General features: G+C 48.8%; 1 protein-coding gene across 1 annotated transcript in view; it reads right to left on the bottom strand.

Moving 5' to 3' along the window:
• PEX7 (peroxisomal biogenesis factor 7) overlaps positions 1-13,635 on the bottom strand; it is a 1,199,560-nt gene that overhangs the window by 488,692 nt on the left and 697,233 nt on the right. The gene's annotated exons all lie outside the window — the stretch shown is intronic.

The following is a 13,635-nucleotide window of genomic DNA, read 5'->3' on the forward strand; positions in this document are numbered from 1 at the left end:
AGCGGACGCTTCTTCCCGCAGCTCCTCCGGCCCGACTAGGCCCGAGCCCTTTTTTCGACAGCTTCTCTCCCCCCGCTGGAGCTCAGCAGTCGTGGGAAGGGTGGCAGAGACCCTGGGGCACACATTGGTGCAACTTTGGTCCCGAACGCTCCGGCGGAGGCACGCTCAGGGACCGATAAGCTAACTGCGGAGCGCCACGGAAGCGGAGTGGAGCGGAGCGCTGGCCGGGAGGCCTGAGTAGACCCTGGTGCCGGTGTCTGGTGGCCTGGCACGGAGTTCGCTTGCATACTCGCATCAGATTGTGCCCGGTTTGGTATGCCGGATGGGTAGCTACCACAAGGTGCCGTGAGGAGGGATGCCTATTGTCTGATTGTGGAGGCACTTGGATCTGTAGCGGTGGCTTGCTACACAGCGTGAGCCCCGACCCCGTCGCCAGTTTGGGACAGTGCTCAGGAGCGGGGGCCAGGTCATTTGACTCTTTTAGACTCAGCGAGCCTGGAGGGGGCTCATTTCAGGGGCACTGACTCTTTGCATAGCCTTGGCGGCGCCATCCGGCTCGGAGGATCTGCCCGGCTACGCCCAGCCGCCATCTTATCTTCACGCCAACGGTGGCGAGGCCCTCCCACAGTGCCGTCCGGGGACAGCTTCTACACCCCTGGCCCTGCATAGCTCTTTTGTTCTGGGAGATACTGTGGTCTGGGTCCCCCTTTTAGTGGCCAGCGCTTGAACTTTGGTTGGGGTGTGAGTCGGCCTCTGCGACGGAGCTGGCCCGCCATTTTGTCCTCGGTGGCGCAGGACCCGTGGTGTCCCTACTACAGCGGACGTTCCCCCTGGCGGTGCTCTGCCAGTCGTCGGAGACTCATCGACGCCGGGACCTGCAAGAGCACGAATGTCGGGGAACCGGGGTTCGAGGAAGGGGGACCGCACCCTGCCGGACATGCTCAGCAGAGCCCAGCAGCAATGCGACAGGGCGCAACCGTCCCCAAGCTCTTCTAGAACTGCAGCGGACCCGGCCGGGGGTGAGCCCCCCATCACAAGGTCCTTCATGGAAGACCTGTTCAGCTCGCTTAAGGCTGACTTTCAGACACTGAAGCAGGAGGTGGCCAGCGAAGTGCGCGAGGTCCGTAGGGAGGTGGAAGGCCTAGGTGAGCGGATGGAGACGGTGGAGGCAGCGGCTCAACGGAGAGACGAGGAGATTGTCCATTTACAGCAAGACGTTCTCCGTCTCAGGGAGCAGCATGTCGAACTTCAGGCACATAATGAAGACCTGGAGAACAGGTCGAGAAGAAACAACATTCGAGTCCGAGGTGTACCGTCCGCAGATGAAGGGACAGATTTGACGGGCTACCTGAAGGACTTGTTCAGGGACATTCTGGGAGAGCCCGCGGACTTCCCGATTCGGATCGACAGGGCCCACAGGGTCGGCCGACAGCGACAGTCGACGGCACCTCCACCGGACATTTTGGCCTACCTCCCAGATTTCCCAGTAAAGGAACGCATAATGGCTGAGGCTCGCAAGAAACAGCCGCTGACCTTCCGCGAACGGCCTGTGGCGTTGTTTCAGGACCTGTCTGCCATCACGCTACAGAAGCGCAGGTCCTTCAAAATCGCGACGGATTTCCTGAGAGAGAATGAGACGCCGTACTCTTGGGGGCATCCCTTTCGCCTAATATTCCGATGGAATGGCGTGCTACACCAGCTGCGTTCCTTGCAGGACGTCTGTGGTGTCCTGGGCCTCACGGCCACGGAAGAGGGTGAAGCGACACCGGGCTGGAGGCGTTCTGATCGAAGAGGGCGACGGCGATCAGCGAGGAGGAGATCGACGGCTAGTGCTGAACGGCCGGACTCACCCACCATCAGGGCAGAAATGGCCAACGCCCTGAGAGAAGCGGCCAGGGACTCGGCCGCCACGAACGGAGTCGCCATGACGGCGTAGATTCACTCCGGGGGGAGATGGACATAGCTTCTGCAATGCCAGGTTTGGGGGTTGGAGGGAGGGTCGGGGGAGAGGCGGGAAGAACGAGTGGCCGGACGTCCACTTTTTGTACTTTCCACAGACTTGTCCGTTTTGGGACATGACTGGGACAATGGGTTGTTTGAGCATGGGTGGGGAGTTGGCTAGTTGCCATGGGTCTGTTTTGGAGGGGGTTGGGAGTTGTTTAGGGGTAGAAGGGGTACCGTCCAATATCTCAAATGCTATTGCTTGGTTTTACTTTGATTGTCCTGCGCTGCTGTCCCGTGCCCCCCCCGCTCATTGACTGCCCGCGGCTTGGCACTTATGGTCACTTGGGGATATGTCGACACTGAAAGTAGTGACCCTTAATGTTAAGGGTCTGAACAACCCAGTGAAGCGAAGGGCAATCTTATCTCTGCTGGAGGGGGCGCAGGCAGATATATGCCTCCTGCAGGAGACCCATTTACTACCACGGGATTGTCATAGGATGCGCTCTAACAAGTTTCCAACTCAGTTTTTCTCCTCTGCTGCATCTAAGACCGCGGGGGTGGCCATTTTGATAGCGAGTTCCTTCAGGGGGGAGGTGTTGTACAAATTTGCAGAACAGAAGGAGAGGCTATCGGCATACCGCCTCCGGCTGGGGGACACAACGTTCACTATTGGCTCTTTATATAGCCCCAATGACCACCAAGAGCGCTTTCTAGACTCGGTGCTGGTAGACGTGACTACCTCCCCTGATAGACACATCATTCTAGGGGGTGATTTGAATATAGTTTTTGACTCCACACTCGATAGATCGGCGCAGCCATACCCGCAGACTGGGGAACTCTCACAGGCTGGGAAGGCTCGCATCGCTGATATGGATCTGCATGATCTTTGGCGCACCCTCCACCCCACGGATAGGGACTATTCTTATTATTCACATGCGCACCGGACCTACGCACGGCTGGACTACTTATTGGTTAGCGGACCGGTGTGTGCCGCTGCTACGGCGGCGGACATTGGGGTCCTGTCGTTGTCTGATCATGTGCCAGTCGTGGGCACATTTGCGCTTCCGACGGCCTCCCCCTCTCGGGGGGTGTGGCGTCTTAGAGACGCCCTCCTGCATAAAAAAACGGTTGTGAAGCATATTGAGGAAGCGATCCGGGAATACCAGGCACACAATGATAACTCGGACACCTCGCCAGCGACGCAGTGGGGGGCGTTGAAGGCGGTTCTCAGGGGGGAGTTCATTTCCATCTCCTCAGCAGAAAACAGGGAGAGGCAGCGTAAGAGGGAGGAGCTGACTTCCCAGGTCCGGGAATTGGAACAGGTCCATCGCCGTACCGGAGCTCCTAGGGTGTGGAGGCAGTTGAAAGCTGCCAGGAAGCTCCTGTCGGCGTTGGACATGGACAGGGCGGAATACGCGGCGCTGCGTCTAAAACATGTGTTTTATACGGGAGGGGATAGGTGTGGCAAACTTTTGATGAATAGGCTTCGAATCGCGCACCATCGTAATGTGGTGAAGGAACTGCTCGGTGCTGATGGGGTGGCGGTCTCTGATGACGCCGCGGTGGCAGAAACGTTCTGTAGTTTCTATGAGGCGCTTTTCACGGGGGAACCCCCCTCGTCGCAGGATGCAACGGATTATTTGGAGTCAGTAGCCCTTCCGGCGCTGGACTCAGCGCAGGCGGAATACCTCGAGCGCAGCATTCATGTGGAGGAGGTGATATCCGTGATAGCCAAGCTCAAACACGGGAAAGCTCCGGGCCCGGACGGTTACACGTCCCTGTTTTATAAAACCTTTTGCCCGGTTGTAGCTCCTATTCTCACCCGCCTGTTTAACTCCTTTTCCGAGCCAGGAGCCATTCCACCGGACCTGTTAAGAGCAACGGTCTCAGTGATCCCGAAGCCTGGGAAGGACCGGGCCCTCTGCGGCTCATACAGGCCTATCTCACTCCTGAATGTCGACCTTAAATTATACACGGGGATTCTGGCATCTAGATTGGCCCTGCATCTGCCGGGCCTGGTTGAGGCTGATGAAGCTGGCTTTGTGCCCGGCAGACAAACCGTTGATAACACTAAGAGAGTAGCACACATTTTGGAGAAAGCCTTGCGGATCCCGGGTGAAAGGATGCTGCTAGCAGTAGATGCCGAGAAGGCATTCGACCGCGTTCACTGGCCTTATCTTGAGCAGGTGCTCCGGAAACTGGGTATTGGAGACAAATTCTGTTTGATGGTCTTTAATTGCTACAAATCCCCTTCGGCGACAGTGAGAATTAACGGGTGCAGCTCCCGTAGCTTTGCGATCGAAAGGGGTACCAGGCAGGGGTGCCCGCTTTCCCCACTCCTCTTTGCTCTCTATATGGAGCCGTTTGCCCAGAGAATTCGCCAAAACCCGGATGCGATTGGGATCAAGATGGGGCAGTATGTCCACACGATCAGTCTTTATGCAGACGATGTCCTGCTGACATTGGACGATCCTAGACGGGCTCTCCCCGCGTGTATTCGGGAACTGGACGCTTTTTCCAAAGTGGCTGGTTTTAAGATGAACATGGGCAAGTCGGTGGCCCTGGACGTATCCCTGGCCGCGGATACCAGACAAGATCTGCAGTGGCTTTTCCCCATGCAGTGGTCAACATCCCTGGTGCCGTATCTGGGGATTCTGCTAGCACCAACGTTACCAGCGATGGTAACGGCCAATTATGCCTCTCTTAGCAGGAAAATCAAGGAAGAGCTGGGCCGCTGGAGTAAAAGCCTGCTGTCCTGGCTCGGCAGGATTGCAGCGGTCAAGATGACGATCCTGCCCCAGATCTTGTACCTCTTTCGAGCTTTGCCGCTTCAGCCACCTGTGGGCTGGATTAGACAGACACAAGCCGACATTGCGCGCTTCGTCTGGCAGGGCCGCAAGCCGAGGATGAAGAGGGTTCTTTCCACGCTGGCCCCGGAGGCGGGGGGCCTCGGTATCCCGGACCTCCGGAAATACTTCCAGGCGGCGCAGCTGCGCTACCTAGTGGAGTGGAGCAGGTGGGAATCCGACAACCACTGGCTCTTTCAAGACCAGGCGGTGGCGGGGCGCCCCCTCCAGGAGGTTCCATTCTTGCGTCGGATTCATCGCCCCCCCAACCTCTATGCTTCCTTCGTCACGCGAGTCCCCTTGAGGGTGTGGGATGCAGTCAATGAAGTTCGTGAACTCACCACGTTCCCTTCGCCTTTCACACCGATAGCGGATAACCCTGATTTCTCCCCCGGCATGGAACCAGGCGCTTTTTCCCACTGGCGGGCAGTGGGCTGCCGAGCGCCCTTCCATATATATGGATCTGAGGGAGTGGTCCCTTTTCAGCACTTGAAACAGGAGTTCCAACTGCCTGAATCGGATAGATTACGATACATGCAGGTTAGGCACTGGGCGCTTCAATCTCAGGTGCGGGGCACTGCTGATCGCCAGATAACGCCATACGAGCGGTGGTTAGTGACCCGCGCCGCTGATGCTAAGCTAATTACCGACCTTTATAAATTCCTGCAGCCCCCTCCGTTTCATTTCTATAACCCGGGTAGGGAACGCTGGAATAGGGAATAGGGAATTGGGAAGGACGCTTAGTCATAAAGAATGGGATCAAATTGCGCATCGGGCGAGACACTCTGCATATCATACAGGTCTCACGGAAACACTCACCAAGGTGTCCACGTATTGGTATTATACCCCGGAGAGGCTACACGAAATGAATAGGCATATTGAGAAGGAGTGCTGGAGGGGATGTGGTCAGGTGGGGACCCTTACACATATACTTTGGGACTGTCCCTTGTTAGAGGAATACTGGAGGGAGGTTCTCAACGAGATTGATGTTCATTTTGAGACTGAATTGCCACGCTTCCCGGCGTATGTATTGCTGGGCCTCCCGAATGGCCTGATGTACCCGCTGAAGTCCCGCAGGGGCAGGCAAATTGCGATAGCGCTGGGTTCAGCGATTCAGAACATCTTGATTCACTGGCGTACCACCACGGTCCCCTCCATCACAGGCTGGCTACACAGGCTTTGGCATGTGCTAGGTATGGAGAAACTATCGCTTATGGTGGCGGGGGACGTGGAACAATTTGATGAGCTATGGCAACCCTTTCATGCGCTTCTAACTACAGAATTTAGGGAACTCACCTGTCCGAGGTACCTCAGACTTTTGAGACTAACGCCGCCGGTGATCTCAACTGACTAAGGGGACACAAGATCTGGGCTCACGGGGTGGGGGGCGTGGCGGGAGGGCAGGATGCGTTATGGCCGAGTACTGGACGGGGGGGAGGTGGGAGGGTGTTGGGGTGAGTTGGGGAGTTTGGAGGGAGGGGTTCTGGGGGCTGGTGGGATTGGTTTCTTGCATCATTGCCTTTCATTTTCTGATCTGCTTGATGGTGTTGACTGTATTAGCCCTTATCATTTTACCATTTGATTTTTCTTTTGCAGTAACCTTGTCCACCATCGCACTCCTAGATTTATACTCAGCTATTTTCACCTGAATGTATGTAACCCTACCCCTCACGTTCCCTTACCTTCTATGTTTTTATGCCTTAATAAAATGCTTTAAACCTAAAAGTGATCTTCAACTTGCTTTTAGGTCCAGGGATTCATCAGACAGCCCCTTCAAACGGAAATCTATCCAGTTCTGCCTGTAGCCCACATATCTCCTACAAAACGTGTGTCTTGACGTGGACTATGCCGAAGCTGGTAAAAAAAATTTCTGTGGAAGGGTCAAACAGATGCTGACTGGTAAAGGGGATGTAGTGAACTTATGTTGGACTTGCTTGTGCAAAGCTGAAACTTAGCCATACAGGCTGGTCTACAAAAGTCGCACAGCAGTACAAACTGCCTAAATGGTCAGCGATCACCTCAGAAATGATTTGCAAATAGTCTACGATAGTGCCAGGCTCAAGTGGTGAATTTGACCTCTGTAAGAGTTATGGTTCCATATTACCCTACTATCTACTTTCTACAAGAAGGCAGATGAACAAACATGCTACGTTTTCTAGATGATTCTAGAACCACAGGGTTAGGTTTTTGACACCCATGGCCCTAAGGGCTCAATCAATGTGCCAACTTGATGCTGCAGGCACTCCACAACTGACCGAGCAATATTTGAGTGAGACATTAGAGGGATAGTTAATGGAACTGATGAAGCAGGAAATCTGCCGAATCCCTTAGTTGACACATAAAACCGACTTTGACACTCTTGAGAGAAAAATGACAAAAGGGCACAACTTGTGCTAACTACATGTTGAAGAAATCAGGAGAACATTTAGTTCCTGCATCGTATAAGCATGCATACGAGTGTTCACTAGATGAAAATCTTTGCTCGAATAACATAGGCTCGTGTTTTACTAAACTGCACTGGTGTATTCTTTTAATGTGTAATAGAAATGTGAATGTGATGGTTCAGGTGTTATAGATATTTCATAAACCATCCTCTTTAAATAATGATGTGTGTGAAGAATGAAATGAAATCTAACATGATTTAGAGACAGTTACGTGTGAAAATGAAGTTTCATTTTAAACTCCATGTTTAGCATATGTGAAATTGTGCACCAAGTGAGAAAAGAGAAACTGAAAAAAATGGTTCTGCACGCTTATACTAGTTCCTAATGCTCTGAAAATTTCAGAGAATAATCTTCATACATGTACTAATGTGAATTACTAAAAATGATATTAATAATTTATGTTTTGGAAAGATTTTATACATTGGTACTTTGAAAATGCAGGAATATGTCATAGTTACACATGTTAATTTCAATGGAACTAAAATGATTTATGAGTGCAAATAAGTTTAAGAGAAATGTATAGATAGGGTCTTAAAAACTCTAGAATGTAAAGTAGATTTCCATTATTTTATACTCTATATTTCATAAACTAAATTCAATTTAGGCCTGCCTGTTCCTTAATTAGCTTGATTCTGTTCTCATGGAAAGGCTTTGTAAACTTACAATGTGAAATGAAACTATGTTTCATCGGAAGAGTTCCCATGCACATACTAGTATTGCTTGAAAACAACTTTGTTACTTTGGGAACATCTGCTGCGAAAAGCTGTCTTCTTGAACTCACTCATGTGCCTTTGGTAAAGACTATCGTTTAGAAATTATATAAACTGGATGGTTCGCCCGATAATGTGATGATCACCACCTTTTTGCTATATTATTTGTCTTCTTTATGCTGCATGACAATCATCCTATAAGAACTGGCCACTGGACTGAGTGGTCTGATCAGATGAGGTGATCCAGGCGGTATCACCCCAGAACTTGAGGATTATATTATACATTGATGGGACGGAGAACCGCTTACATTTTTCCTCTTGGGTGAAGATCATTTATTCTCCTTGCTTTCGGATCTTGCTTACAGATTCTACTGGTTCCCCTTTCAACAAACTCATACACTGTGTGAGCCATTCCTGGACTTCTTTACCCTCATAGGAGAGTACCTTTGAGCTTTCATGGTTCATGTCCCTTCTTGATCTTTCATGAACTTTGGTAGCTTATGACAATTAAAGAGCTTAATTTGATGATCCTGCACTCTCGAATCTCAAATACTTGATATTGACATATTTACTCTTTTTAACTTACTGTTAAAAATCTAACTTTAAATACCGTTTCTGTCTCTCCATGACTTCTCACCAATAATTGATTGTGCATTCCAAGTGAGTATTAATGAGGGATGGGAAGTCTAATTGAGATGTCTCTGGTCATGAGATACTAATGTTACTATTCTGTATAGCTCTAACTGAATTTGCATGATTTTAGTTCAAGTGAATTTCTTCAGGAGATTTTGTCTAGCTGTGATAATTCTGCATTTGTTTAGCGTAGTTTTGAGAATGATATATATGAATTTAATTGCGAGTTTGTAGGTTAGTTATCCAATTCCTGGTCCTCATTGGATAACTAAATAGGATCCCCTATATCGGACCCCTCTCGTCACAATTCAGGATCCATCGGAGGACCAAGTAAATTAACCTGAGGTGTGGTGTTAGGAGATAAAGTGAGACAAAGCAAACACGCCCTGTGACGATACAACAAAACCAAAAATGCTGTTTCCTTTAGGAATAACACACTCAAGAACAGCATGGATACGTTTTAAAGAAAAATTTAAAAATAAAAACCTTGATCTAGTGCACACAATATGAATTGCAACTACAATAATTGCAATTACATTGACAGTATCTACGTTTACCAAAAGCCTGAATAAGAGAAACCACTCCACCATATTTGCAGTTTTACATTTATAGCAATTTTACACTCATTCTGCTTTTTTAAGTGCTAAGCTAATCCTAGCACAGCAGAAAATAAAAACCTATTTTGAGTTTCAGAGCTGGTTCACACACTCATACCTGTTTGAATGACAGGACTTGTGTTCAATAACATAGCTAAGCCTACCATTCATGTAGTGTGAGGTGACGACCTGCACTGACAGGTTCAGCTAGCGAAGGCTAAGTGCAGGACTGAGACAGGTTTGAAAGGCTACTTAAATGGGTGTCACAATCAGTGCTGCATTCCCAGACGTGGGTCCCGTGCTCACTAAGCCACTGGAGTCAAGCTATCCTGGCTGAAGACGGCTGATAGCTAGAGACCAGTCCTAGGATGCTTGATTCTGGTCCAGGAAAGACATGGCTTGGCAGTTCGGGCTGGACTGTTCCCATGAGGCACAGGGTCCAGACTGATTTGCATATGGCCCTGTCTGAACTGGGGTGGCTTGGTGAGCAAAACAACGATGGATTAAACCCAGATCTGTGACTGGGGGTGAATGTTTTGCCATTGTGCAACATTCCGTCCATCATCTTGTGTGTTTTGCTGTTCACCCTATGTGGGAAGAGTATGCCCAGACGTGGGTCCCGTGCTCACTAAGCCACTGGATTCAAGCTATCCTGGCTGAAGACTGCTGATAGCCAGAAACGGGTCCTAGGATGATTGATTTCGGTCCAGGAAAGACATGGCTTGGCAGCTCGGGCTGGACTGTTCCCATGAGGCACAGGGTCAAGACTGATTGGCATATGGCTCTGTCTGAACTGGGGTGGCTTGGTGAGCAAAATAACGATGGATTAAACCCAGATCTGTGACTGGGGGGGAATGTTTTGCCATTGTGCAACATTCCGTCCATCCTCTTGTGTGTTTTACATTCCCACTGGTAGCATTTAATTTACAGTCCCTGGTTATATGAAATACCACTCTACAAGGGATGTACAAGTAAATTACCTATGCTAATGTTTATACAACAATTTCACCATGTTTAGGGGAAAAGAACATGCACTTTAGGACTGGTCAGCAGTGGTAAAGTGCCCAGAGTCCTAAGGCCAACAAACAGATATAACCAAAAGAGGCGGTAAGTAGCCAAAAAGTTTGTAGGTAGACCAACCGAAGGCTGACAAGTCAAACACCTATCTTAAAGAGGAAAAGTTGTAAGCAACCAGATGCTCTCTTTTAGCTGGGAAATGGCACATTGATCCCTAGTCAATTCTGATGAGAGAGAGCTTGGAGAGGATTCATCCTGTTGGTGTCCGTAAGACTGGCAGCTAGAAAAACCCATAGGTGAGCCCGCCATTTTCACTCATGCTATTGTCCACTCCAACTCTGCCCACCTTAAGGTGAGGCGGACTCAGAGTGGAAAACAGCATGAGCTACTCCAGCTACTGTCTGATGGGGACACATTTACATGGGTTATGCTTTTGATAACAACTCTTTTTTTTATTTAGATCTCTTTACCGGGTTCAATGTTTTCCTTAAACATCTGCCTCCTCCACCTGGTAATCCTGTCAACTCTCCTAGAGAGTACAATATTATCGGGGACACTGCCAGACCTTATATATCAGGAGCTCAAGTGCACGGCACCTGTCCATACCACAATCCCATCTGACTATGCTAGGGGGTGTTGCCTTCCTCTGAGCAATGTTTCTTTTCCCCAATACTAAAGCCAGCCTAAGTTGGGACTTCCCAGTTCTGTGATGTCCTTATTTCAAGTATATTTAGTAGAGCAGTTTCTGGTTTTGGGTCGCTTGGTCGCTTCAATACTGTTTCAAATGTGTGAAATATCCCCTCCCAGAAAAGAGTAAACAATAATCAGGATCAAATTTTATGGATAAGGGTCCCCACCTCTGTCTGAAATCTAAAGCATATGCTGGACCTGGGCGTCACCAGAAGCGCCACAATCTCTCAGGGGGTCAGAAATATTGTATATAGATATTTGAACTGCATTAGCTGGATCTGGATTCTGCTCGAGAATGTAGCCTTGTACACGGCCATAAGTGCAAAGGTCCATTCCTAGCCTTTGAGGTTGCCAATGTCGTCTTCACAGGCTTCTCTAATCTGACTGAAGGTATCAGGGGAGTTATTAAGCAGGGTTTTATACAGATAGGTAATCTTCCCCTGCAAAGGAAACTGAGATATGGTCAGTTTCACCTCTAGTAGAATGAAGCTGAGTAATCCTTACAGTCCCACTAAGTAAGGCATAATAGCATTTCTAAATTGGAGGTAAAGGTAGAATTGCATATGAAGGAGTCCAAATTCCTTCTTGATGTCAGAAAAGGGTTTTAACGTCCCCCCTGCCACTATGCCCTCTGCAGTGAAATCCCTAGCCGATTCCAGCCATCAAAGCCTTCCAACAAAGTCACCTCCAGTATGTTAGTAACCATCCATGGGAAGGGGGGGATTGGTCAGTCAGTCTTCAAGCCCATCTAAATTGTTTGTTTGAGGCCCTCCCTATTTCCATCACCATCTTCGTTGCAAGGGCCACTCCAGGGGGAAGTTTCCTTCCGTAAAGGTATAGGATTGGAGAGCCCTCACCCAAGGCCCACAAACAAACTGAAATTGCTGGGTCTGACATTGATCCGATGTGGGGGAGTAGATCCGTTCATTCATGACAATCAAGTGAGGAGCTCGGTGATATAATATAGGGTCGATCATTGCTAGCCCTCCATCATAAATTGATTTGCAACACTTAACAAATTAGATATGGGGGCGACCATTATGCCACAAGAATGTTCTCAGTAATGACATCAAGGTGAGTAAAAGGCTTTGTGAAAGAACAAAAGGGTAGTTTTATAATGTATACAAGATTTTAGGGAAAATTATATTTTTCAATAGCACAAACCTACCTAGCATTTATAAGATTAGAAATAAACATATGTGTGTGTCTTTGCATATTCAGCCCATCAAGTTGGAAATGTTGTCTGTCAGCGCTAAGTCCTCTATGTGGGCGAGTTGAATGCCTATGTTTCTGAAGCTCTGTGTGTTTACTAAGATCCCTATGGCCTCAAAGTCCTGTGTAGAGTATACATTTGTAAACTTGAAAGCGTAACATGCAAACCAAGAGTGCAAGGAGGTAATCCCATTACACACTATTGAAGGCCTTCTCAAAGTCAATCAGTAACAAAGCAAGAGGCTCAGACAGTTCAAGTCCCGTGGACAATGCATTGAAGGTGCAACAGATATTGTGCAAAGTGGCAGGTTAGGACTAAAGCTACTTTGGTAAGTATGCATTAAATTTAGGAGTTAAGCCTCGATATTTATTCGGGAGATTGGTAGGTATCACTCACACCTTTCTGGGGTATAATCCAGCTTCGGTATGACCACAATGTGAGCCTTGCTAATCTCTGCTGGGAAGCCTTCAAGGACCCTAGCATCCTCGAACAGATCCAAAAGTGGCCATGCCAACAAAGTGGCTGGACACTTGTAGAACTCACAAGGAAGCTCATTATGTCCAACTCCTAATAGCAAGCCAGTTTTATTGCTGTCAGGAGTGTGAGGCAGGGTCAGGCTGACATCACCACTAGCAGTGGCCGCAGCAGGTAAGCGTGGCGGGCGATGTCAACAGACGACGGAATAGGGGTGGTTATTATTTATGTAATTTGCCCTATTCCGTCGCCTGTCGACATCCCCCCACAGCACCCCGCCCTGCACTATTAAGCTTACCTGCACTGGCCGCTGCTGATCCAGGCAAGGGAACATAAGAACTATATGGGAAAGACATATGGTACAGGGGAAAGGACAGAGAAGACTACAGCTCCCAGATATACATGCTAGAAGGGCCTATAAAGTTGACTGGAAGTGGTAGAGAACTAGCCAGTGGGAGTTGGGAGTGAGACCCAGACTGTGAACAAGCTATTTTACTTTCTTCCACGTTAGGCCTCTCACTTCCAGGGCAATATAGGCAGCAGCACTATTTAAGCTCAGAATGAGAGTGGAGAAGCAGACTGGCAACTTTCCATTTGTTGTCTGCCTTCCTTATTCAGACAGTTTGTCACCATTTACTAATCCCTTTACTTTTTCAGCTTTTACCCTTTTCCAGTTCCCCAGTGTTGGTGGACTTTAGGCAGGGTACTTGTTATTCTGTGTTTCTTTATCTCATAAAGTATTCTGGCTCTCCATCCTTCCTGGAGTTCTATGCCTGTATCATGGTCAGTGCAGGACAATATGTGAGCCCGATAAAAATTAAACAGGCACATGTAGTGAGAGGAAGTGCAGTGGGGTGATGCATGTGGCCAGGCATGATGGTTTGCAAGGCAAACATGAGTTGTGACTCCCCATTTTGCAACCTGGACATTCCACAATTTTGCTCATACCAGAATAAGCAAAACTGAAGAGCCGAGGAGGAGAAGCTAGCACAAAGGATAAAAAAGAGAGGCTTCTTTTAGAAATAAACCTAAAACTTAAATAGATTAACGAAATAAATGTTGACCATC

The sequence above is a fragment of the Lissotriton vulgaris genome, chromosome 6 (assembly GCF_964263255.1).
Source record: "Lissotriton vulgaris chromosome 6, aLisVul1.2, whole genome shotgun sequence".
In the NCBI taxonomy this organism is placed as follows: Eukaryota; Metazoa; Chordata; class Amphibia; order Caudata; family Salamandridae; genus Lissotriton; species Lissotriton vulgaris.